The sequence below is a fragment of the Aotus nancymaae genome, unplaced genomic scaffold, assembly GCF_030222135.1.
Source record: "Aotus nancymaae isolate 86718 unplaced genomic scaffold, 86718_ANA_hifiasm-v0.15.2.pri h1tg000030l, whole genome shotgun sequence".
In the NCBI taxonomy this organism is placed as follows: domain Eukaryota; kingdom Metazoa; phylum Chordata; class Mammalia; order Primates; family Aotidae; genus Aotus; species Aotus nancymaae.
The window spans coordinates 28,590,793-28,614,447 of record NW_026988443.1 but is presented as its reverse complement, the minus strand read 5'-3'; the positions used below and the strand labels follow the sequence as shown (position 1 = coordinate 28,614,447).

At 49.5% G+C, this 23,655-nt stretch overlaps 1 protein-coding gene across 10 annotated transcripts in view; it reads right to left on the bottom strand.

Annotated features, from left to right (window-relative positions):
* Positions 1-23,655, bottom strand: part of ST3GAL2 (ST3 beta-galactoside alpha-2,3-sialyltransferase 2) — a 54,459-nt gene that overhangs the window by 21,896 nt on the left and 8,908 nt on the right. The window contains exons 1-3 of one of the 10 annotated variants that reach the window (XM_064383288.1): positions 13,188-13,479; positions 4,094-4,241; positions 1,951-2,089 (exon numbers count right to left, since the gene is read on the bottom strand). The exons of 1 other annotated variant lie outside the window; for it this stretch is intronic. The gene's annotated coding sequence lies outside the window, so the exon portion shown is untranslated. Of the gene's footprint in view, positions 1-1,950; positions 2,090-4,019; positions 4,242-6,685; positions 6,890-13,187; positions 13,480-23,655 lie in introns of those variants that run through there. 8 more of the 10 variants (XM_064383289.1, XM_064383292.1, XM_064383293.1 and 5 more) reach the window with 8 other exon arrangements.

Sequence of the window (23,655 nt, the reverse complement as noted above, 5' to 3'; positions counted from 1 at the left end):
ATATTTATTCTTTAAAGAGCACATATATAATATATACTACTTTGAGTCTGTGATACATTTCATAGTAAAATCTAAAATTCTCTTAGGTTAAAACATGTTTTGTTTTATTTTTACTTATATAAATAAGTAAAATATAATAAATACATAAATAAAATTTATTTATTTGTGAGACCAGAAAGGAACTGCTGCAATATCCCAGGTGGTGGATAAATGGCTGTATGTACTCCGAAAGGCTTAATTAGTAGGGTAGTTGGAGGGTACAAGGAGGGGGCCCATGGGGAGGGGAAGAGGGTGGGAAGAGAAAGAGAGGAATCAGGGAAACACAGAGCCTGTGGCCTGAGCAACCTGGTGGATGGGGGTGCCATTCATCATACAGAAAAAAAAAACAATGGGTTTGGGTGGGAAAAAACAAAAGTTCTGGTTAAACTTAAGATATCTTTAGGGCAGGTGCCAGGTGCGGTGGCGTGTGTCTGTAGTCCCAGCTACTCAGGAGGCTGAGGTGGGAGGATCGCTTGAGCCCAGGAGCTCTGGGCTGTAGTGCTCTATGCCGATTGGGTGTCCGCACTAAGTTTGGCATTTATATGGTGACCTCCCAGGAACGGGGGACCACCAGGTTGCCTAAGGAGGGGTGAACCCGCCCAGGTCAGAAACGGAGCAGGTCAAAACTCCCGTGCTGATCAGTAGTGGAATCGCGCCTGTGAATAGCACTGCACTCCAGCCTGGGCAACATAGCGAGACCTCATCTCTAAAAAAAAAATATATATATATATCTTTTAGGCCGGGTGTGGTGGCTCACGCCTATAATCCCAACATTTTGGGAGGCCAAGGTGGGAGGATCACTTGAGGTCAGGAGTTTGAGACCAGTCTGGACAATACAGTAAGACCTCATCTCTACAAAAATGTAAAAACATTAGCTGGGCATGGTGGCATGTGCCTGTAGGACTAGCTACTCAGGGGGCTGAGACAGAAGGATCACTTGAGCCCACGAGTTCAAGGTTGCAGTGAGTTGTGATCATGCCAGGGCACTCCAGCATGGGCGACAGAATGAGACCTCGACTCAAGTCTTTTAGACATCCACATGCAGATGGAAAGAGGCAGTTGGACACACCTGTCTGAAGCTCATGGGTGAGGTCACGATTAGAGGGATGTATTTGAGAGTCATCAGAGTACAGTTCGTTCTTAAAAGTACAGGACCAGAACAAATCTAGGGAGGGCCTGCCACAGACAAGAGTAGACGCCTCAGGACAGAGCCTGGGGCACTCTGCTGTCCAAAACAGAGGCCTGGAAAGAAACAGGAAATGAGGCAGGGAGAGAAACAGCCCTGTATCTGGGAAGCCAAGAGAAGAAAGGTTCCAGAATGAAGGAGGAATTAACAGTGTTAAGTGTTGTGAAAAAGCAAGGTGAGGACTGAGAATTGACCACTGGATGGAAGACAGTGGTGACCTTCATAATGACTGATCCAGGGGTATCACGAGGCTGCAGTGGCCAACAAGTACAGGAAAAGATGCTCAACGTCATTAATCAACAGGGAAATGCAAATCAAAACCACAATCAGATGCCATTCCCTGTCCATCAGGGTGACTATAATCAACAAGACAGATAATAACCAGTGTTAGTGAGGATGTAGAGACACTGGAACCCTCAGACTTTGCTGGTGGGAATGTGAAATGATGCAGTCATTTTGGGAAACAGTCTGGCCATTCCTCAAAAGATTAAAATGTTAAATCACCATAATATATGACTCAGCGATTCTACTTCTAGGTATATACCCAAGAGAAACGAAAACTTAGATCCACATAAACACCTGTACCCATGGCTGGGCGCGATGGCTCACCCCTGTAATCCCAGCACTTTGGGAGGCCGAGGAGGGCAGATCATGATGTCAAGAGATCGAGACCATCCTGGCCAACATGATGAAACCCCATCTCTACTAAAAATAACAAAAATTACCTGGGCATGGTGGCATACATCTGTAGTCCCAGCTACTCAGGAGGCTGAGGTAGGAGAATCACTTGAACCCAGGAGGCAGCGGCTGCAGTGAGCCGAGATAGTACCACCGCACTCCAGCCCGGCAGGAGTGAAACTCTGTCTTAAAAATAAATAAATAAATAATAAGCCTTGTACACAAACGATTTATATCGGCATTATTCTTAAAAGCACCAATGTCAGCAGGGAAATGCAAATCAAAACCACAATCAGATACCACTTCCTGATGGAACTCAAAGTTCCATCAACCAATACATGAATAAACAAAATATGGTATAGTACAAGGGAGTATTATTCAGACATAAAAAGGAACGAAGTTCTGATACTTGCTACAGCATGGATGAATATGAAAACCCCATGTTAAGTGAAAGGAGCCAGGCACAAAAAGCCCCATGCTGGATGATTTATGTAAAATGTGCAGAATAGGCAAATCCATAGAGACAGACAGTAGACTACTGGTTGCCAGGGGAGAATGGGGAATGACTGCCAGTGGGTTGGAGTTTCCTTCTGAGGGTGACGTTCTAAAATCGTTTGTGGTGAATAGACTAAAAGCTACTGACTTGTATGCTTCAAATAGATGAACCGCATGGTATGTGAATTATAGCTTAATAAAGGCGTTAACAACAAAAAGAGGGAATGGGGCTGGGTGCGGTGGCTCATGTCTGTAATACCAGCACTCTGGCAGGCCAAGGTGAGCAGATGACCTGGGGTCAGGAGTTCAAGACCAGCCTGGCCAACATGATGAAACCACTTCTCTACTAAAAATAACAAAAATTAGCCAGGGATGGTGGTGGGAGCCTGTAGTCCCAACTGCTTGGGAGGCTGAGGCAGGAGAACTGCTTGAACTGAGAGACAGAGGTTGCAGTGAGCCGAGATCATGCCATTGTACTCCAGCCTGGGTGACACAGTGAGACTCTGTTTCAAAAAGAAAGTCGGGTGGGTGCCGGGCACAGTGGCTCACATCTGTAATTCCAGCACTTTGGAAGGCCGAGGCAGGCGGATCACCTGAGGTCAGGGGTTTGAGACCATCCTGGCCAACATGGCAAAACCCCATCTCTACTAAAAATACAAAAATTAGTTGGGCGTGGTGGCATGCACCTGTAATCCCAGCTACCTGGGAGGCTGAAGCAGGAGAATGGTTTGAACCTGGGAGGTGGAGGTTACAGTGAGCCAAGATTGAGCCACTGGACTCCAGCCTGGGTGACAGAGTGAGACTCTGTCTTGAAAAAAAAAGAAAAAAAAATGGGATGGAAGAGAGTGGAATGTGGAATGGGGTTTGGCTGGGAGATGGTCCAGAATGTATGTATACTGATAAGAATGATTTTACTAGAGAAGGAGAAATTTATGATGCAGGAAAAAGAGGTGAACAGAGGAACAAGGGCTGGGAGCAGCAAGAGGGGATGATGGGATTGAGTGTTGTCCTGGAAGGGCTACTTATGGGACAGGTGACAAAGCACAGCAAGTGGCACAGACAGTGAGGAGGGTCCCTTTATTGTTGGGGTTGGAGATTTACAGAGAGACCAGATGTGAAATAGTCTCCTAAGAGAGAAAAGGAGTGACTAGGGAAATTTAGAAGGTAGCAAAGCAACACTATGGTCTATTTTTTTTTTTAACAGTCTCACTCTGTTGCCCACGCTAGAGTTCAGTGGCACGATCTCAGCTCACTGCAACCTCCACCTCCTGGGTTCAAGCAATTCTCCTGCCCCAGCCTCCCAAGTAGCTGGGACTACAGGGCCTCACCACCACACCCGGCTAATTTTTGTATTTTCAGTAGAGACAGGGTTTCACCATGTTGGTCAGGCTGATCTTGAACTCCTGACCCCAAGTGATCCGCCTGACTTGGCCTCCCAAAATCCTGGGACTACCAGTGTAAGCGACTGTGCCCAGCCAACACTATGGTCTTCTAAGAGGTGTGGTCACAAATATAACAAATTTGAGGAGACCATTTATCAATAAATGTCCCCTGAATGGGGGGACAGGGCAGGGGACAGGGACAGGACATGTCAGGGCAGCAAGGGCCCTTAAGACCTCACCTTCCACCATCAGGAGATGTAACCTTGAGCTACTTCCACCTCCCGGTACAAGGAACCTCAAAGAAGACACTCACCAGCTCACAGGTAAACAGAAAAAAACCCAAAAGCAATGGACTGAGGAGAGTGCCCCAAAAGGAGAACAGCAGGGACTGTTTTGGAGGCTGTAGCAGCTTTAAAGTCATTCTCGGTCAGATCCCAGGAGACAGCCATCGTCGCATTAACCTAATGGAGCACAGAATAGCACGGCTTCAGACCATCACAGCTGAACACAACCTTCCTGGCAGGCAGAGAAAAGAAACGTCAAAATAAGGCCCTGAGGCTGGGGGGATGGGTGCCGCTTGCCTCTGGGAGGGAGGGGAGAGGGACAGAAGCCTAGCCCAACACTCAGATAAAGCCTCTCTCCAACCACTTCCACACAGCCTGAGGACATGTCCCAATGCTCATTCTAAAGGCATCAAGCCACAGCCTACTGCTCCAATGGCCTGCTGCTTTATGAATCTCTGAGTGTTTTCAGGGACAGTCTCCCATTTAGCATGCGCAGAAGTCCCAGGACCAGCTGAACAAGGTCAGCCAGGCGGAAGTGAGAAGATGCTTTAATACCACGCCAGGTCTGATGACTTCAAGCCTAGAGCTCCTTCCACAGACCCCACTGCCTTCCCAAAGCACTCTTCTACTAACTGGGATACAACCGTCAAAAGATTCCCTGTGCCCCAGATCCCTGCCAGCCTAGTAACCCAGAACACTCCCTGTCTCCTGGGGGAGGCAGCACCTGAACCTGGCAGAAGAAGCTGGCGGGGTTAGCGGGTGGCCAGTTATCTTGAAGAGACCGAAAGCCCTTCCCTCCCCGACAACTCAAATGCAGCGAGGCCTGTTCTTGACCTGTCTGAGAATGGGCCGCTTCACCACCCAAGCTTGGTTAACTGAAGTTACCCGCATTGCAACACCCTGGCATCAGCCTTTGGCATGGACCCCTCAGCACTACCCTAGGGACTCAAGGCCTTTCCACTCCCCCGTACCAACCCCTCGGGCAGCCCCTGCCTTCCTGCAGAACATCAGCCTTATGTCCAGCTGAAATCTCAGCTCTGGTACCTCCAATGCTGCCCAGAGTTCGTAGCCAGAAACCCAAAAGGCAAGAGCTAACATACTTCTTCAAACCAAGAGTGTCACTTTGGCTTTCAATGAAGTCCTAGAGAAACAAACTGTCAGCCTTCACTGCATGAGGATCAAGGTTGCACCCTAACAGCCTCTTCCTGTAGGAGATAGCTCAAAGAAACAAAATAAATAATAATAATAAAGAAAAGGAAAACAAATAAAGAACAGCCTTAGAGGGGGAAGCTGGGCCCTGAGGCACAGGGACGGGGCACGGCAGAGGAGCTGGGATGAAGGGTCCCTTCAGATCCACCAGCTGCTTCTCTTCACCTGCTCCCTCAGGAGGGAGCCCCACTATGTTTTGAGGCAGGGTAGGCAGGGGGAAATTCAGTGTCTTCTTGTACCTATCTATACTAAGGTATGAAGTAACGTCTAGAAAGACAATTCTCAGGCCAGGCGCAGTGGCTCACGCCTATAATCCCAGCACTTTGGGAGGCCGAGGTGGGTGGATCACAAGGTCAAGAGATCGAGACCATCCTGGTCAACATGGTGAAACCCTGTCTCTACTAAAAATACAAAAATTAGCTGGGCATGGTGGTGTGTGCCTGTAGTCTCAGCTACTTAGGAGGCTGAAGCAGGAGAATTGCTTGAACCCAGGAGGCAGAGGTTGCAGTGATCGCGCCACTGCACTCCAGTCTGGCTAACAAGAGCAAAACTCCATCTGAACAAAAAAAAAAAAGAAAGACAGACAATTCTCGACAGGCTGCGGTGGCTCACACTTACAATCCCAGCACTTTGGGAGACTGAGGCCAGAGGATCGCTTGAGTCCAGGGGTTGGAGCCTGGGCAATATACTGAGACCTTATCTCTATTTTATGAAAAAGTTTAAACCACCTGTGTGGGGAAGATGAGGTCTCTCCACACTCTAGACAGCTTTTTTGGGACAGCATCTTGCTCGCTCTGCTGCCCAGACTGGAATGCTGTGGCACAATCACAGCTAACTGCAGCCTTGACCTCCTGTGCTCAAATGATCCTCCTACCTCAGGCCCCCGAGTAGCTAGGACCATAGGCACACGCCACCAGACATGGCTAATTTTTTTTTGTAAAGACAGGGTCTTGCTATGTTGCCCAGGCTGGACTTGCACTCTGACTCTCGCCTCAGCCTCCCAAGTAGCTGGGACTACAGGGGTGCACCACTGTGCCCAGTCCAGACTACTTCTTTTGTTGTTGTAGATATGATGTCTTGCTATTTTGCCCAGGCTGGTCTCAAACTCCTGTTCTCAAGTGATCGTCTCAACTTGGCTTCCCGAAGAGCTGGGGTTACAGGCATGAGCCACCTTGCTCAGCCCTCAGACTTCTTTGCTTTTTATTTCATCTGATACTCTGTTGTTGTTGCTATTTTCAAACAGAATGAGTTTAATCCATTTCACTTTGGACTTATGTTACTATCTTAGTGTTTTGTCTACTCTTTTTTCTCTTCCTGACTCCAGCCTCCCTCACCACATGTCCCTCGCTCCTGGTTTGGAAATTATATTCCTCTTCTTTTAGTGATTAATCTTATATTGTTAGCATATGTACATTTTGATGAAGTCTTCAGTTTTTCAGTAATGCCATTCTCTTCTTTTTTTGAGACGAAGTTTCACTCTTGTTGCCCAGGCTGCAGTGCAATGGCGCGATTTCGGCTCACCGCAACCTCCACTTCCCAGGTACAAGCGATTCTCCTGTCTCAGCCTCCTGAGTAGCTGGGATTACAGGCATGCACCACTACATCTGGCTAATTTTCTATTTTTAGTAGAGATGGGGTTTCTCCATGTTGGTCAGGCTAGTCTCGAACTCCCAACCTCAGGTGATCTCCTGCCTCAGCCTCCCAAAGTACAGGGATTACAGGCATGAGCCACCGCACCCAGACAGCAATGCCATTCTCTTAACAAGACAGAAATTTGGTGTGGTTTAAAATTATCTACTTTATTTTTATTCTTCCTCAGTAATGTGGTCAACAATTCTAGTTTTCCCTTAAAAAAGAATTAAAAGCCCATTTAGATCCTGGTGTTTTTTTTGGTTGTTGTTTCTGTGTTTTGCCTTCTGTGGCAGATACTGCTGGCTGCCTACCAGTGGCCACTCTCTTTTTGCTTGCCAACAGAATCCTGATTTGTTAGGGCGGCTATGGACCCCATCCTGGCAGATGATGCAAGAGTGGCCAAAGACAACCAGAGCCAACCACAGCAAGCCTGTCCCTTTTTCATCAGGAATTGGTCTGAGAATGGACCAGCTCAGGCCAATGACACCCAAGGGAGTACCTGCTAAGGCCATGCCGGAAAGATTCTCCTTTCCAAATAAGGGGCCGGGTGCAGTGGCTCACGCCTGTAACCCCAGCACTTTCGGAGGCTGAGGCAGGCAAATTACCTGAGGTCAGGAGCTCAAGACCTGCCTGGGCAACATGGTAAAACACCATCTCTACTAAAAATACATAAATTAGTGGGAGTGGTGGCAGGTGCTTGTAATCCCAGCCACTCAGGAGGCTAAGGCACAAGAATCACTTGAACTTGGGAGGTGGAGGTTGCTGTAAGTGGAGATCGCAGCACTGTACTCCAGCCTGGGTGACAGATGAAGGCTGCATCTAAAAAAAAAAAAAAAAAAGCAGCACATGAAGAGACAGCTTCCTTTCTCCTAAGATCTCCTTGTCTTCCTGCCTGAGATGTTACAGGGTGATGATATAATGTCTGGAGCTGTGGCAGCCATCTCACGACCATGAGAAACATCTTGCACCCTAGGATGGCAGAGTAGAAAGATCCAGGGTCCTTCATGTTGCTGTGTGACTACTGCTCCAACCCTGGAACTACTGACCTCCACACTTCTTGCTATAAGCTAATCCACTGTTTTCCAGTTTAAGTAATTGTGGGTTATTCTGCTACTTGCATCCTAATATCCTGTTAATAGTTAATTCAATTTACAAACGTAACATGTCCACTGCTGTGCTCACTGTTGGCACTAACAACCTGCTCTTTCTTCAGGGGTTTACTTTTCTTCTTACTGAAGTACATCTACAACCATTCTTTTTTTTTTTTTTTTGAGACGGAGTCTTGCTCTGTCCCCAGGCTGGAGTGCAGTGGCGCAATCTCGGCTTACTGCAACCGCCACCTCCCAGGTTCAAGTGATTCTCTTGCCTCACCCTGTTGAGTAGCTGGGATTATAGGCATGCACCACCATGCCTGGTTAATTTTTGTATTTTTAGTAGAGACAGGGTTTCCCACACCCGATACTGCAGTGAGCTGAGATCAAGCCGCTGCTTTCCGGCCTGGGCAACAAGAGTGAAACTCCATCTCAAAAAAAAGAAAAAGTTAGCTGGGTATGGTGGTGAGTGCCTATAGCCCGAGCTGCTCAGGAGGCTGAGGTGGCAGGATTGTTTGAACCAGGGAGGTCAAGGCTGGTAGCATGTTCCTGTAGTCTCAGCTACTCAGATCATGCTACTACACTCCAGCCTGGGCAAGAGAGAGAGATTCTGTCTCTATAAAAAATAAAAAGCTAAAGCCCCAGGAAATGGTCGGTAGCAACTTTTCTCGGGCTACTTTCCAGCCTATGGATTCAAGCAATTTCCTAGCTCTAACTCCATGCTCCAAGTGGAGAACTTTATAGCTCTGTTAGCCCAAATTTCTGCTTCCAGACTCAGAGACCAGCAGGCCAGCAACTTCAGCCCTGCTGTCTTCTTTGTGTTGCTAGTTCTCATCCACAGGGATGTTATCATTTTGAGTGTGGTAGGGGGTAGAAAAGTGGGGGTATGCATGAATATGTTTTTAGAGTTTTATCTTTTTATGTATTACTGCTATATGTTTAGAGTATAAATTTACAGTGCCATCTTGACTGGATGAATTGGATTTAACTATTCGTACCAAGGAACTGGGGATCCCTGCCAATACTAATCTCTTGGGAATAGGTATCAAACCGTCTCTAAAAAGATTCATAGAACTCTAGCCAACACCATGAGGGAAGGAGACTGAGGTACCCTGGGGTAAACTGATCAAAAGGCCCAATTGAAACTGCTCTCCCATACTCAATGCTACCTTCATTCCAGTCCACAGAAGGATAGGCACAGGGCGTGCAGACATGCAAACAGGATCTTTCAAATGTGGTCTGGGCAGGCCCTCAATCACCAAGTAACATGGGCCTTAAGCCTCTTCCACACCACTTGACCATTTCAGTCTTGCACCTGACTAGTGAAAACTGCACACTGGCTGTACAAACACCCCTGATAGAAGGCCCATCTAACTCTCTTCAAGTCCTCAGTCTGCCTGCACAGGCCCAGCCTGAAGTTCCACTGAAAATCAGAACAATTGATTCAGGAGCCAAATTCTAGTCTAGACTATTAACCAATAAGCCAAGCAAGTTACTTTTAATTTCCAGGCAAATATTTTGTTTGTTTTTGGAGTCTTACTCTGTCACCCAGGCTGTAGTGCGGTGATGTGATCTCAGCTCCCTGTGACCTTCACCTCCTAGATTCAAGCGATTCTCCTGACTCAGCCTCCCGAGTAGCTGGGACTACAGGCACCCGCCACCATGCCCGGATAATTGTTGTATTTTTAGTAGAGATGGGGCTTTGCATTTTTGGCCAGGCTTTGGTTTCAAACTCCTGACCTCAGGTGACCCACCTGCCTAGGCCTCTCAAAGTGTTGGTATTATATGCGTGAGCCACCATGCCTGGCCAAGAATAAAGGCTATTTTGTTTCTTTTAATTAGAGACAGGGTCTCACTCTGTCTCCCAGGCTGGAGCGCAGTGATGTCACCACGGCTCACTGCAACCTCAAACTCTCGGGCTCAAGTGATCCTCCTGCTGCAGCCTCCCAAGTAGCTGGGACTAGAGGCAGATGTCACCACATCTGGCTAATTATTTTATTTTTGTACAGATGGGGTCTCACTTTATTGCCCAGGCTCCAAGGCTCCAATGCTCCAATGCTCCAAGATTCTTTAAAAAAAAAAAAAAAAAAAAAAAAAAGACGGGGTTTCACCGTGTCGGTCAGGCTGGTCTTGAACTCCCGACCTCAGGTGATCCGCCCGCCTTGGCCTCCAAAGTGCTTGGATTACAGGCATAAGCCACCACACCTGGCCTTTTTTTTTTTTTTTTTTTTTTTGAGATGGACTCTCACTCTGTTGAGGCTGGAGGGCAGTGGCGTGATCTTGATTCATTGCAACCTCCGTCTCCTGGGTTCAAATGACTCTCCTGCCTTAGCCTCCTGAGAGCTGGGACTACAAATGTGCACCACCACACCCAGCTAATTTTTGTATTTTTAGTAGAGATGGGGTTTCACCACGTTGGCTAGGCTGGTCTCAAATTCCTGACCTCAAGTGATCCACCCACCTCAGCCTCTCAAAGTGCTGGGATTACAGGCATGAGCCACCCTGCCCAGCTTCCAAGATTCTTTAACAATCAAAAGGAAGCAATCCTACCTCCTCTCTTCCTCCCGGATGACCTCAGTATTGGTTACTGCTGACCACCACTCTGACTCCCAGTCTTACCTATTTCTTTCAGCTGCTAATGTATTTCAAAAGCAGGAGATGGGTTGCCCTTATTCATGCGACCAAGTTCAAGATCCTTAACATAAACAGCATTCAGAGATCCCCGAGGCTCTCCTCCCCAACCTCATCTCTTATCAGACCCTGCTCTCTAGGGCTTACAAACTAATTTGGATCCCAGGCCAAATCTGACCCACATTTATTAAGATTCTACACTGAAACTAAAAAGACATATATGTGCCTCTCACTTAGAAACCCAACAACTCTGAGGGTACAGAGACTATGCTATTTAATTCCTCATCTCTGTACCACTGTAAGGCCTAGCACTGTCCTGCAAGGAGGCATCAATAAATGTTTGCCCAACTGAGGATCATCTCTCTGCATAAGCCCAGGGCTATAAAAATCAGAAGAAATGATGGTTATAAAAAAATGCTTTGAATCCATTTTTATGAATTATATAAGTATGCATATGAAAGTGATAATTATATTCTGCCCCCACTTTTCCATCTCTGACATTCTAGAAGTGAGAGCTTTCTCTAACTTCTCTTGGAGCACCCAGAAACATGAGGCCTCAGGTACAAACCAGATTGAACAAATCTGAGCCTGTGGGAAATGGGTGTGCATGTAAAGCTGAAGCAGCTGCCTGGACCATGACAGGGACAGTGGGGGCCTGCTGCTCTTAAGGGCCCGGGAACACACACTGCTGCTGACCTGGAACTCCTGCAGCTCACTCCCCTAAGATTGCAGGCTCAGTTCTCCCAGCTGGGGCTTTCCAGATCACTCATCTGTTCACCTCAGCTCAAAGCATCTCCAGATAAACCAAGTACCTAGAGAAACTTGCATTCACATTGTGGGTTTGCCACTTGTCAGCTAGTGGCCATGTAAATTGTCTCATGGTCCTGATCTGTGCAATGGAAATAGCACCCATCTCAAAGGGGTTCTGTGAGGATTATATAAAGGCACATAAAGCACTGATTCCATGGCTATGGTCCTGGGTTGGGCAGATTGAAAGCCACAGCTCTGCAGAGTTTATGGCCCTGGATAGGCATCACAAGGAACAAACTCCTCCCGCACAGCCCCGACTCTGGCTCCATAGCACCCCAGCACTTCCCCGCCTGTCCTTCCCATGTCTGGCTAAGCACAGGCACCCTCCTCCTCACAGCCCTGCTCCCAGCAGGTACCAGCCTCCAGGAAGGTTATGGTTTCAAGGCCAGCTCTTCCTCAGTTGATCCTTACCCCTAGACCCAGCAGAGGAGGGTGCACGTCCATTCTGTGGGACACGGCCGTGACCCCTTCCCTAGCCCCCACTTTAGCACACCATGCAGAGCAGAGACCTGACCTGAGCTGGCTCTAAATGGCTCCCTGAGGCTTGAGGCCAGAGAGCCACAAGCCAGGAGCAAGAGTCTAGAATACAAAGCTATTATAATAAGGGGTTTCTCTGCAGGGCCAAAAGCCTTAGACTTTAACAGAGGCAGAAGATGGGTGGAAGACCCTGAAGGTAGGAGACAGGGAGAAACCCAAGTCTCCTGGGAGACTTCTGGAGGAAGTGGGAAGTGGGAATAAACGATGGTCCAGGGGAAGCCAGGGAGGGTCTGGAGAGTGCAAGGTGCGTGGTGGGGGTTGTTAGAAGTTTATCTCCCAATCCTGCCCTTTGACTGCCTCCAAGGGGCCATTAAACTGGACCACACTACCTCCCACAGTGAAGGGACTAAGGTGCTGACAGTCTGCTCTGATTTCCTTTTCTTTTTTTAATTTAAAAAAAATTTTTTTTAAAGATGTGGTTTCACCATGTTGGTCAGGCTGGTCTTGAACTTCCAACCTCAGGTGATCCACCCGCCTTGGCCTCCAAAGTGCTTGGATTACAGGTGTGAGCCACCACACCCGGCCTGATTTCCTTTAAAGACAGGATTCAGAAAGCCGGGCAGCTTGGCTGCTCATCACTGCTTATGATTCTGATCTTGGTCACACCACAGATGTATAATAAGGAGCCACCGAGGAGCTGTCAGGGTCCTTTTTTCCCTTCTGCACTCGTCTGCATGTCTGGAGTATGCTTTGAATCACAAGAGAAAAGCAGAGGATGCGTGCGTTCTGCAAACAGTTATTGATCGACACCAGGCAGTGGCAGCCAGACTCGGAAAATCTCTGGCTGCCTCCCTCGTGGTCAGGGGCTGTGTCACTGACCCCTTAGCCAAGCCCTTCTTCCAACGGCCTGGTGGCTCCCTCTGGAAACAATCAAGCCAGCTTCTTGCTCTGTCGAGGAGCACAGAAATGGGGCTCCTCTGTTTTGAGGACTTCCTGCAAGCCCTCCAGCCTACCACAAAGCCAGGGCTCCTTGGTTTTGACAGCCAGCCTTCCAAAGGCAGCAGGGACAGCTGAGCTCAGAGACTGGCAGCCCAGGGTCCCAGGTGTAGGCTTTCCCCTCTGTAAGGAGGCAGAGCTGGTGACAGGAACACTTAAGTACCAGTGGGGCACTGCTGCTGAGGGCAGAGCTAGGGCTTCGAGGAGGAAGAGGCGGGTGCAGTCCTTCACTGATAGCACCCCTTGGCGAGCAGGACATGCTCCCTGCCAAACTTACCCTCATCAAAGTGGGCCTTCCTCAATCTTCACAGAACACGGGTCAGTCCACTCCTCCCCAAGTCCTGGCTTCCCCAGATACACAGACTAGCCTGGTTGTGGAGGTCCAGGTTGGGTGTGAGAGGGTTAGAAAAGAACCTCTGTACACTCCACTGTCCTCTCCAGAAGAGGGGTGAAAGGGAAGCAAAGTGAGCAGTTTCTCCAGGTAATCTTCAACCCTCTGGCAGGAAATCAGCTCGTAGCAACAGAGCCCCCTACACCACAGGCTTCCTGGAACAACCTCCAGCAAGGGCACACAGCAAGAGGACGAGATTCCAGGGCGGGGACACAAACACTCTCCTAAAAAGCCGAGCCAGGGCAAGTCACGTGAAGTGGAAGGGAGGGCAGGGCATTCCCTCCCCCTCTCCCAACTCTTGACATCCAGCCACTCTGCCCCTCGCCTAGGAGAAAGCAATGGGACTGGTGCTTCTGCTGTCTGCCACTGCCCTGCCTGCCCCTTCCCAAGGCTGGACCATGGCAAGAGACTCTGGTCTGGGTCCTACCCTCCCTCCACTGTAAGCTCTGGCAGGTTGGCCACCCTGGAAAAGGTCAGACCTACTAGACCCCAGCAGGGGCTGATGCCACGGGGCTAAGCTAGGGCGCCTCCAAGTCCTGCCCATGCATACCAAGGGAAAGAGGAGATAGGCTCTGGAACCTCCAGGCCACAGTCCTTTCTGCCCAGAGTTGAAGGACTGGACTTAAAAACCCAGCATCTATCCCCAGATCCTCTGAGGGATGTGAGAATAGGAGAGAGAATACCAGGAGAGAGGTCGCAATCCAACCACCAGCACTGCGAACCTGCAAGACAGGCCCAGGCAGTGGGGGAAGTGACTGCTTCAGTGAAAAGGAAAGCCGCAAAACAGGGTCTGTGGAGTCACTGCATAGGCACAGAGGCCCTCGGGAAACCAGAGGGCACAATGATCTGGCTGGCATTCTGAAACAGGCTCGGCCCGAAGCTCCAACTCACAGGACAAGCTAAGCCCCTGAGAATGCTGGGAGCGCCTGGGACATGAGGCCCTGAGGGTGCAGCAGCCTCGGGTCTCAGAGGCTTCCCTGTCCTAGTCTGGCGGCCAGAGGTCAGAACAGTTCACTCGCCTCGCTAGTAGTGGCGTCACACTTGAAAGTACAGGTGAAAACAAGGCTCTTATCATCAGCCACAGTCATGCGCCTCACCTCCTCCACAGGGCCAGTATGACCTCTGCCTGTAACCTTTCAGTCCTCTGGCCTAGCCAAGCTACGAAGGTGGGGTGTGTGCCAGAGCTGCTGGGGCCAGGCAATATGGTGACGGCAACGGTCCAGGCTGCAGGCATGGAGGCCTACTTTGTACCAGTCAAATCTCTCCAAAGGGCTCCTATGTTATCAGTCAGGTGGGGATAGCACGACTGACAACTTGACCCCTCTTTTTTTTTTTTGAGATGGAGTTTTACTCTTTCACCCAGGCTGGAGTGAAGTGGCACGATCTCGGCTCACTACAACTCCATCCCCCGGGTTCAAGCGATTGTCCTGTCCCAGCCTTTTGAGTAGCTGAGATTACAGGCGTCCGCCACCACGCCCAGCTAATTTTTGTATTTTTAGTAGAGACAAGGTTTCGCCATGTTGGCCAGGCTGGTCTCGAACTACTGAACTCTGGTGATCTGCCTACCTCCACCTCCAAAAGTGCCAAAAGTGCTAGAATTACAGGTGTGAGCCACCACTCCTGGCCTTGACCCCCCTTCTTAGTCTATCCTGCCCCTACTTTTCCCTGTGAGGCAGGGTTCTTTTGATTTCTTGGGACTGCAAGTGAACACCGAGAATGAAATGGGTGTATTGTGCATGCCAACAAGCAGCAGCCTGGAGTCTGGAGTCTGGAGCCATGTCTGGCTCCTGGGCCCCACCCAGATGCTAAGCAGGATGCAGAGCTGATGCCACAGGCTGGAAACTGAACTTTGTGGCCAGGATCTTACCTACTTTCTTCATTAACATGTGGTGGAGGTTTTCTTTCCCCCCAAACCTAGAACACTCTTTCCTCCAGCCTACCCAAAAAACTTCCATCAACCAGGCCAACTTCTAACTTATCAGTTACTATTCTTGTGGCCCAGTGGGAGGAAGGAACCAGGTGGGGAGATGTCTATAGTTTCTGCCAAGATCAGATGTTGGAGAAAGCCTTTTGTATGGCAGATCATGGGCTAAGCTGGCCTAAGCAGTATGGCAAGAGGTAGGTCATATTACAAGGCCTACTTGGAAAAAGACTGCACTCCTAAAAGGTCTAGTCACATAGATGCCAATCCCCTAGGAGACCTAGGGAAGGAGGCATCCCTCCCTTCACCACCACAGCCAAGAGCCCTGGGTAGAGAAGAGGGCAGAACAAAGATCTGACCACAGGGTGGTCAAGTAGTCTGGAGAGGATTCCTGGTGGCACAAGCTCTAGAGGATAACCTAGACAGGAAGCAAGCCAGCACTAGGAGGCCAGAGAGCCTGACAAAAGGGCCTGCAGACATCTGCTGGCCCTGGAGGTGATTATCTCCTGGGAGGGAAAGAACAGGGCAGGGTCTGAAAGCCCTGGAAACAAACCAGTAACCTATTCTTTGTGAGCCAGGCTGTTTTTATTCTTCACACACACTATCTTTAGCTTTCTTTTGCTCTCCTTTTATATTTAGTAATGTCTTTTGGAAAGGTCAGTCTGTGGCAACTATGCTAATGGAAACTCAAGGAAGGTGTTTGTATCCATGCTTGGACCAGAAGATTAAAGGGAAGCCATGTCCTCCCACCTGGCCTGGCCCCTCCAGAGTGAAGGTAAAGAAATACAGAGTAAAAGACGGAGGGAACCAGAGGTGGGCCCCTTGCTCAGCTGCTGTGTCCTATGGACATCTCCTTTCCAACAGGGATCCTGGTAGTTCCAGCTAGGAAGAGAGGTCATTATGAGCCCAAGGCCAGCCTGGTGCCACCTGATAACTTCCAGCACCAAGCCCGCAGGTGGCTTTGGGAAGAATCACTGCCCTGCACCCTGCTTTTCCGTCACTCAGGTTCAGCTCTGGGACGTGGGCTGCGGAGGACAGTGCCCCGAGAGCCGAGCACACACCTGCCTTCATGTCTCCCTAGCTCCAGCTGAGGAGTAGTCCTCTTTCCTGAGGAGCCGATGATGTGCTGTGACCTACTCAGGCAGGCTCCTTGGTTGCCAGGGAATCACTTTACCACCTCTGGAAAGTGGCAATATCAGCTGCTGTGAGTAGGCCCAAAGGGGGCCTTTCCCTGGCACTGCCTCTGAGCCTCACCCCTGGGTGAGAAGAGCGAGGGTGGGGGAGGCCAGGGCCCCTCCTCAGTCCCTGCTGCTCATCCTCAGGAGTGGCCTGTCCTCCTAGATCTGGCCTAAGCTGAGTTATAAGCTCCCTGTCAAGACAACATCCATCATGCCATGCACTACTGTTGTCAACTTTGGGGAGATGTGGAAGGGAGGGACACACAGACCTTGGTCTATTACAGTGGCCCCAGGGAGCTGTCTTTGTTATCTGGCTTTGTTATATAGCTTGGGGTCACACAGGGATCACCCACATGATGGTGCTGTCAGGGACTGGGACTGTGCAGGGATGACCTGGGGGCTGTGAGGAGGTGGGGGCCCAGGGCCTACTTTCAAGGCCCCCCTCTTTCTTTGAGATAAAGTCTTACTCCAGCCCATGCTGGAGTACAGTGGTGGGATCATGGCTCACTCCAGCCTTGACCTCCTGCCTCAGCCTCCTGAGCGGCTGTGACCACAGGTGTACTCAACACCACCCCTGACTCCGCTTTCAAGCTATTTGCCTCCCCATTGTGAGGCTAGGGTATCCCCACCCCCACATGTGATTAACTCATACCTATGAGTTACCATTTTGTTTGTTGTTATTGTTTGTTTTTGTAAAGCCAGGGTCTCACTATGTTGCCCAGGCTGGTCTTGAACTCCTAACCCCAATTCTTCTGTCTCAGCCTCCCAAAGTGCTGGAATTATGGGCCTGAGCCCATAATGCACCCCGCCTGCACTAACATTTTACAGTGAACAATGGACCAATGCTGGAGGACTTTGATTCCAGGACTGGCTGTGCTCAATAGCAGAGTAGCTGTAGGTCTTTGGGCAAATCATATCTCTCTGGGCCTCTGGTCCTCCATTTGTAAAATGACCATGCTAATACCAGCCTGCTAACCTCACACATTCCCTGCAAAGATTAAATGAGCAATGACTGTAGGCTGTGGAGTGCTAGATACCCAAATAACATCGAGTTTCAGCCTCACAGAGAGGAAGGAAATAGGTACAAGAGGGGACACTGTGGCTAAGCCAAAGGCCACAGGAATGCGTGAGATGGGGCTGGGGGATCAGTTAGAACCTGGCCCCAGACAGAAACAGGCAGGGTCCTCTGGGTGCCAAGCAGGAGAGGCGCACAGAGGTCAGTCTGGGCTGGCAGACAGTTCAGGAGAGAACTGGCTGTCAGCAAACATCTGAAGGGCAAGAGGAAAGACACAGGAGGGAGAGGTTCAGAGTAAAAGAGGCATCCAGTTCCAAACTTCACTCCCGAGAACCGAGGAGCTGGTGAGCACTGCCCCAAAGCTCCCAGACGCGCCAGCATTTTGTTAATATACACATAATGCCACACCCTCAAAGAGCCCAAAGCCCTCATGAGGCCAGCCTTGCCCTCTGGACCAGAGATCCCAGCAAAGTGGCTCACCTGTGTAACACTGAACTGAGGTCTTAAGTCAGAGGCTCAAAGCCCAGAGCACACTGCGGAGCTCTTACTACAATACCCATTCCTGGCTCTGCCAAGCTGAGTCAAATACCCGTCCTCTCACAAATTGGAGGTGATGGAGAATTGAGTCCAGAAGAGCACCATTTTTGTCTTTCTGTACCTGAAACTGGCACCACTGTCCTGGGCATACTCTTCCAAAGAAAGAGACAGATGGGGATCATGACTTGCCCCAAATCCCCCAACAGAATCCAGAAAGCACAGCCACACCAAAGCCATGTCCTCATCCCAGTCCTGGCAAGAAACAGACCAAGAGATGGGTGGGCATTCAGGAAGCTGATGTCACTGAGGGTCTGCATCTCAGACAGAGCCCTTCCTAACACCAGCCACCATACAGATCACCCCCAGGCCATTAGGAGAAAGAGACCATTTGCCAAAAAAGTCCAGCACTTCAGACCAGGCTCCAGTGGCTCTTGACTATAATCCCAGCACTTTGGGAGGCCACGTTGGGCAGATCACCTGAGGTCAGGAGTTTGAGTCCAGCTAGGCCAACATGGTGAAATCCTGTCTCTACTAAGAATACAAAAAATTAGCCAGGTGTGGTAGCACATGCCTGTTGTCCCCACTACTGGGGAGGCTGACGCAGGAGAATCACTTGAATCTGGGAGGCGGAGGTTGCAATGAGCCCAGACGGAGCTACTACACTCCAACATTGGCGACAGAGTGAGACTCCATCCCGAAACAAACAAACAAAAAGTCAGCACTTCATACTGGAAAGAGCCCCCTGCCTGCAAGTCACACAACCTGGTCTCTTGCTTCAGTTCTTCTGCCTCCTGGTTTGGGGACATTGGGCAAATTTCTCAACTTCCACTTCCTGATCTGCAAATGGAATGACTCAATGATTTCAAGTTCCATTCCATTCTAATATTCAATTTGAACAAGGTAAATTAATAAATGGCAACAGAACTAGGGCAAAGCAAGGTCTCCATGGGTCAAAATAGTACCTGGCACTGCCTCAACATATCACATCTTTTATTTTTAATTTTAATTAATTAATTAATTTTTTTGAAACAGAGTCTCACTCTGTCATGCAGGTTGCAGTGCAGTGGAACAATCTTGGCTCACCTCAACCTCTGCCTCCCCAGTTCTAGTAATTCTTCGGCCTTAGCCTCCTGAGTAGCTGGAACTACAGGTGCACGCCACCAAGCCCAGCTAATTTTTGTATCTTTAGTAGAGACAGGGTCTTGCCATGGTGACCAGGTGATCTGTCTGCCTCAGCCTCCTAAAGTGCTGAGATTATAGACGTGAGCTGCTGCGCCTGACCTATCACATCTTTTTTATGTTGCCCAGGCTGTACTTGAACTCTTGGACTCAAGCAATCCTTCCACCTTAGCCTCCCAAGTAGTGGGGACTATAGGCATGCATCACCATGCCTGGCTCAATACAAGACATTTTCTTTTTTTTTTTTGAGACGGAGTTTCGCTCTTGTTACCCAGGCTGGAGTGCAATGGCGCGATCTCGGCTCACCGCAACCTCCGCCTCCTGGGTTCAGGCAATTCTCCTGCCTCAGCCTCCTGAGTAGCTGGGATTACAGGCACGCGCCACCATGCCCAGCTAATTTTTTGTATCTTTAGTAGAGATGGGGTTTCACCATGTTGATCAGGATGGTCTCGATCTCTTGACCTCGTGATCCATCCGCCTAGGCCTCCCAAAGTGCTGGGATTACAGGCGTGAGCCACCGCACCCGGCCAATACAAGACATTTTCATCATGAACAATAGTTCTTTGGGGAACCATCTCTTCCCAGCTGCCATCTCTGTGCCCTGTAACCCAGGCTTGGGTGCTCAGGGTACCAAATGTACCCAGCCACAGTACGTGGTCTGGGGTTGTATACAGACTTCATTTCAGAGTGAACCCAGGACTCTTGCAGGCATCCTAAGAAGAGATCCTGAGAGGATGGAGGCCTGTGCCACGAGCAGGCACCTTCTATCACATGGGAACCAAGAACGGCATCATTTTCCCCACATGCAGCCAGATGCACCCACAGGCACCTGAATCAAAGGTTTCCCTTTCATCAAAGGGCACCTTAAATTGGATTTTTGGCTGGTGTAATTAAAGAAGTCCAAATGATACAATCTTGCACACATGTACAACCATTTTCCATTTAATTTGCAAGAACTTTATAAAGCTACTTACTTGACATCTGATGCAGAAGGGCTGCCCTGAACCCGCCCTTAAAATCCCCACCCTTGGGCCGGGCACGGTGGCTCACACCTGTAATCCAAGCACTTTGGAGGCCAAGGTGGGCGGATCACCTGAGGTTGGGAGTTCAAGACCAGCCTGACCAACATGGTGAAACCCCGTCTTAAAGAAAAAAAAAATAAATAAAATAAAATAAAATAAAATCAAATCCCCACCCTTGATAAATCAACCCAGCTTAGAGGCCCACAAGACCAGAATTGGTCTGGGTACTGACATTCAGGGATTCCTGTAATTGGCTCAGTTCTGGCCAGGACCGAAGTCCTTCTCCAGCCAGGGACACTGCCCAGACATGCAGATGGTGAGGGAGACCCTGACTACATGACCTTCCAGGGTGGCCTAGATTAAGCACTGCCCACCATCAGAGTCCCCCAACCACAGAGATGCCTCAGCAGGGAAGGGTGTCATGCCTTTTGCTGTCAAGCCATACCTTGAACGAGCTGAAATGGTCAGGAAAACAGAACATGACCATGAATACAGAATGTAACAGGAAGTTAGGATCCTACATTCCATTTCTCATCTTGCAATGCATTATGGGGTTATGGGGGCTAAAGCCTTTTTTTTTTTGACAAGTATCACTCTGTCGCCCAGGCTGGAGTGCAGGGGCACGATCTCGGCTCACTACAACCCCTACCTCCCAGGTTCAAGCGATTATCCTGCCTCAGCCTCCTGAGTAGCTGGGACTACAGGTACATGCCACCACACCCAACTAATTTTTTATATTTTTAGTAGAGATGGGGGTTCACCACATTGGCCAGCCTGGTCTCGAACTCCTGACCTTGTGATCTGCTGCCCTGGCCTCCCAAAGTGCTGGTACATGTGTGAGCCACTGCACCCAGCCCTCAAAAGTGTTTTTCAGCTGAACGTGGTGGCTCACACCTGCAATCCCAGCACTTTGGGAGGCCGAGGTGGGCAGATCACAGGGTCAAGAGAGCAAGACCAACCTGGCCAACACCGTGAAACCCCGTCTCAATTAAAAAAAAAAAAGTGTTTTTGAACCTTTAAGAATTATCTCTGGGCCAGGCGTGGTGGCTCATGCCTGTAATCCTAGTACTCTGGGAGGCCAAGGCAGGTGGATCACAAGGTCAAGAGATTGAGATCATCCTGGCCAACATGGTGAAACCCTATCTCTACTAAAAATACAAAAAAATTAGCTGGGCATGGTGGTGCGTGCCTATCGTCCCAGCTACTTGGGAGGCTGAGGCAGGAGAACTGCTTGAATCTGGGAGGCAGAGGTTGCAGTGAGCTCAGATTGCACCACTGCACTCCAGCTTGGCAACAAAAGGGAGATTCCGTCTCAAAAAAATAAATAAATAAATAATTTTTTAAAAAATTGGCCACAATAGAAAAAAAAAATTATCTCTGGATTTTCTTTGTTTTGAGAAAAGGCCTCCCTCTGTTGCCCTGGCTGGAATGCAGTGGCACAAAAATGGTTCACTGCAGCCTTGACCTCCAAGGCTCCAGCAATCCTCCCACCTCAGCCTCCTGAGTAGCTGGGATCACAGGTGTGTACCACCATTCATTCCCAGCTACTTTTTAAAATATTTTGTACCAACAGGATCTTCCTATGTTTCCCAGGCTGGTCTGGAACTCCTGGGCTTAAGCAATCCTCTTACCTCAGCATCCCACAAGTACTGAGATTACAGACGTGAGCTACCATATCTGATCATCTCTGGCTTTTCAAATGATGCCTGTCACTCCCCTAACCACCAGACCCATCCATCCCACTAATTTCTGGATGCTATCCTTTTGTCTGTTTTTTGTTCCTTTTTATGAAGAATGGGGTCTCACTATATTGCCCAGGCAGGTCTCGAACTCCTGAGCTCAAGCTATCCTCCAGCCTCTGCCTCCTTAAGAGCTGGGATTACAGGCATGAGCCACAGTGCGTGGTTCTGGATGCTTTCCTTTAGATGATATACCTTAGAGGTATCCCAAAAGTACTTCAAACTCCACCTGCCCCAAATCAAACTCATGCATAATCCAAGCCCCTTAAACCCAGTCTTCTTTCTGTATTCCCAATTTCTGGGAAAGGAAACCCCATCCATCTAACCCTGAAACTTAAGAGTCATATGTGAGCCCCTCCTCCTCAGCCTCTCACAGCCAATCTATTACAAATCCCAACTGTTTTTTACCACTAAAATGTCTCTCAGATCTATTTCTTGCTCCATCATTCAATCCAAGGAAATATCATCCTTCACCTCCAGCAGCCTCCTAACCACTTAAGCCCCAGATCTACTAAACAGACCCCCTCCAATTCATTCTTCATAGAGAACCCAAAGTGGTCTTCACACAAGCAAATCTCATCAGATCCCCATCTCTAACTCAGCCAGACCTCCCAGTGCTCTGGGGTAAAGGCCCCAGGTCTGGCTGGCTGCGCTGCAGGGTAATCCTGAGACCAAAATGGAAGAGAAAGGTCTGGAAGTCATTGCTCTGTCCACAGCTCTGGCGCCACTCCTGGGGAGGCTTCAAACTCCTGAGTCAGGCTCAGAATGAGCTCAGTCTTGCTGGGTTTGCCCCCTCCCCCAGTGCAGAGCTGACCGCAGATGGGAAAGGGAACCCGTGGCCAGGCAGGGGAAACCCAGCTGGGCTGAAGCCAGGAGCTGTGTATTTCAGGAGGAGGTGACAGAGCTGCAGCAGCACCACAATCAACTGTCAGTATCTGTGGGGCCAGCTAAGAGAAGACAGCTATCTGGGATTACAAAACTCAAGGAATCTCTCTCTTCCCTCTTATCAGACTGAACTTTGGCAGTCTTGCAGCCGGTGAACAAACAGCCCTTAACAATCCCTCCCACAATCCCTATAAGCACAATTCTTTGTGACCAGCCCAGCCCAGCCCAGCCAGAGGCTGCCAGAAAGCCTGCCCCTTCCTCCTTGTTAGGGTGGGGCTTGGGGCCCATCTCTTCCCAGACCCCTCTATCCTAACCCTCCTTCAACATGATCCAGGAAATCTTATGCTGTGTTCAAACTGGATTCCCCAAGGTCCCCAAATGTTCCCTGCCTTCTCAGTTTAGGCCTTTGTATCCTGGTATGTGTGGCCTTTTCCTCACTATCTTCCTCCTCTTCTCTACAATGAGACCCTACCCCACCCCTTCCAAGCGGGTTTTCAACTCCTCACATATCCGCCACGTGGCTGTGCAGCTGACCCAGGGCCTTCCAGAATCAGCCTGTGATTCCACCGCCCACCCTGGCTTTGGGGAAAAAAAACCTGGCTAGAGCAGAGCACGGGACGAAAAGGGGTGGGGAAGAACTTGGCAAAGAAAAAACCGGGAATCCTATTAACTTTCACCCCAGGGCCTAAATTATGGCCAAAGTAAGAAGGGAGGAGAGGGTCCAGGTGGAGTTTTCTGCCTAAATCCAGGACAGAGCAGGAGTTGGAAGTGGGGGTGAGGAACTACTCGACACAGGGGAACTGAGCACAGCTCCCTTGGCTGCAGGAGCCTGAGTTCTCCTGGGATATGCCAGAGCGGGCTGGCTGCCGCTGAACACA